General features: G+C 33.4%; 1 protein-coding gene across 1 annotated transcript in view; it reads left to right on the top strand.

The window, feature by feature from the left end:
- Positions 1 to 2022: 2022 nt before the first annotated feature.
- The window catches only part of LOC127987380 (insulin receptor), a 73329-nt gene continuing 72266 nt past the window's right edge, over positions 2023 to 3085 (top strand). Inside the window, exon 1 of the mRNA XM_052589667.1 lies at positions 2023 to 3085. This exon is cut by the window's right edge and continues 168 nt beyond it. The gene's annotated coding sequence lies outside the window, so the exon portion shown is untranslated.

The raw sequence follows: 3085 nt of genomic DNA, 5'->3' as shown, positions 1-3085 counted from the left end.
ACCAAAGAATCTTAAAAAAAAAAAAGCTCACTTGATAAAAAATAACTAATATCGCTATTTTATATGCATGAGGGAAAGCACTTATATTTTGACGTGACAAGTATTCAAATATACTTCAGGAGTGTCTAATCAAACATTCCTGTGTCAAGTGGACATCATCAGATCCATTCATTCTTCTAATACAATGTCAATATCCCACCGGCAGAAATCTCTCATTATTGACAAAGGCGTGTTAGTGATGAAATGGCAATTCAATATTTGCTCCATCAATGTTTAATAATAGTCATTTGACATTTGCTTGTGTGTTTTGTTTGGTTAATTATGGTTTAACATCTCTGTGCAGGTGCGGTCATGTAAATCAATAGTAGTTTTCCTTCTCATCTGTACTTATCTATCCATACACACTCATTTATTTAAATGTATTTACATTTTGCACAGGAAATGACATGTGCGTTCAGCGGCTGACAGGTGTGTGTGTGGCTGGGTTGATAAAGGGGGGCGGCAGTAATCTGATCACAGAAATCATTTTGGATTACTGATGCTGGAACTGTCACTGTATGAGCTCTTGTATAACCGATAGATTAATCACAGCTTTAAAGCAAGCGAGATGTTCTGCTCCGGTGTGCTTTCACAGATTAAATTGTCCAATTACATTAAGTAGACGCCTTTGTGCAACACTGACTTTAGGAGCGATCAATGGCAAATCATTGCCTTCAATGCACATTTGTTAGTACATTAAAAGTCATCATGTACAAACAATTTACATTTCAGTTTCACATTTTGCAGTTCAAGCATCTCATCAAGCTTGGGCTATATATTAAGAAATTTAATATGACATACAATATAATAAGTATACTTTTTACACTAAAACAATCAAACTGTGTAAACGTCATTGTCAATGTTCTCATTTTGTAAACAATAAATGCATATTTAAATTTTAATTACATATAATTAAAAGAGCTAAAATTTAAATTTTTACATGTAAAATATAGCATGGATTCAATTTCCAAATTCTCGGTTTTAATGTTAAGCCTTAAATACAATGGAAAGGTAGGCTATAATATAATATAATATAATATAATATAATATAATATAATATAATATAATATAATATAACATAATATAATATAATATAATATAATATAAATTTTAAACCCAAACATCTTTAAAAAGTTTTCCAAATTATTTGCCGACTAATATTAAATGCATAATGTAAATCAAATTGCATATTATTACAAATACTAAATTACTCATTTATCATTTTTACATGTAAAATATTGCATTAATTCATACTGTAAGCATCAAAGTGAATAGTCTTAATGTAAAGTCTTAAATGCAATGGAAAGACAATAATATAATACTTTTTAAACACAAATAACATTAAAAAGTTGCCCATTTAATTTGTCAACTAATAATAAATACCATATATTTTTATTCATAAATCAATTAATATAATGAAATAATGCATGGATTTAGATTCCAACCAACAAAGTTCTGTTTTAATTGTTCAGACCTAAGTACAATGTATATATAATATAATATAATATAATATAATATAATATAATATAATATAATATAATATAATATAATATAATATAATATAATTAAACAACAACAAAAAAATATTTAAAATGTTGTGCATACTTTTGATTAACTAACAATAAATACATTTACATTTAGTCATTTAGCAGACGCTTTTATCCAAAGCGACTTACAAATTAGGACAACAGAAACAATCAAAAATATATTTTTAATTTTATTTTGTAATAATTAAATTCACATAATATAAAATGCTAAATAAATACAAATACAGCTGAAAATTGCACGTGTAAATTATTGCACGGTGATTCGTATTCCAACCATAGACAGTAAAAGATTCCAACCACCAAAATTCTCCGTTTTAACTTCCGTCTATATTTTTAACGTTAACCCTCGAGTACAATGGACAGGCGTCGTTATATTTACTTCACGACTCCTGCGTTCTCTTTACGTGCGCGTCACAGTCTCCGCTCCACTCGGCTCCGCTCCGTGTTTTGCGCGTGGCCGCCGCTCTGCCCCAGCTGACTAGCAGTACTTGTTTACTGGTGGAGGTACACAGGGAGAGACGAGAGGGGGAAAACCATACCGCCGACAACACCAGAGAAGTTTTTCCCACTTTCAGCCCATTCCCACGCCAATGAGTTCATCGAAACCGCACACCAGGGTCTCGTGCACGGATTTGAGTGGGTTTATGGGCAAACCGCGCACGCGTTGGACGCTGCTCTTTTGATTAACGTGGAAGATTAAAACGCAACGCGGCCGTGACGCGCATACGCTCGCTCGCGCACACACTTCTGGAGCATTGTGCTGGAAGCAAAGGCTTAAGGGGGACATCCAGATTCTTTTTTTAAATTTTTTTATCGGAAGTCTAAACGCTTTGAATATACACAGACGTGTGTGGATATTTAATATCAGGGACGGTGGCTTTTTTGTCAGCAAAGGAGCAAAACAATATTTTTTGTGTGTGTGTGTGCAAGCATGTGTATATGGAGATGCCCATTTTTTTTAAAAATAGAAACATTTGGCAGTGCATGAGACGACCTGTTTAATAACGCCTGTTTCCTGCTTCTTTCCTCAGAGATGTTAAAATTCGGGATTTTTTGACATCGGGACTCTTTTTGGAATATTTATGTTTTTAAACCAACCTGGGATACCTTATTTTTGCTGTTATTATTATTAACATAACATACATTTCAAGCAAAATCGGGTTATGAAAAAGTTGCAATGCACTGCACCCTTAAGGGTACCTCATTCCTAGAAGTGTGGGACTGATTCCACGGAAGAGATGCATGGACGTGTTTCATGCTTGATCTACTGAAAGCAAATATGAACCCGAGGAATAGTTCAAAATGATTTTTATCCATTTATTTTTTACTAGGGCGCAAGATCGTGTTGTGTAATGCTCACGCTGTGTATGCAACAACTTTAATTGAACATTATTTTCAACTGAAGCACGCTGGACCCCTGGGTCCCCTTCTTGGGGGGTCTCATTTAAGTTGTCCCCGACATTTTTTGACCTGGATATAAGCTAATTAAGGTTTTATTT

This window comes from Carassius gibelio, chromosome B22 (genome assembly GCF_023724105.1).
Source record: "Carassius gibelio isolate Cgi1373 ecotype wild population from Czech Republic chromosome B22, carGib1.2-hapl.c, whole genome shotgun sequence".
Lineage (NCBI taxonomy): Eukaryota > Metazoa > Chordata > Actinopteri > Cypriniformes > Cyprinidae > Carassius > Carassius gibelio.
Note: the sequence above shows the minus strand (reverse complement) of the source record. Positions and strands in the feature narration are given on the sequence as shown.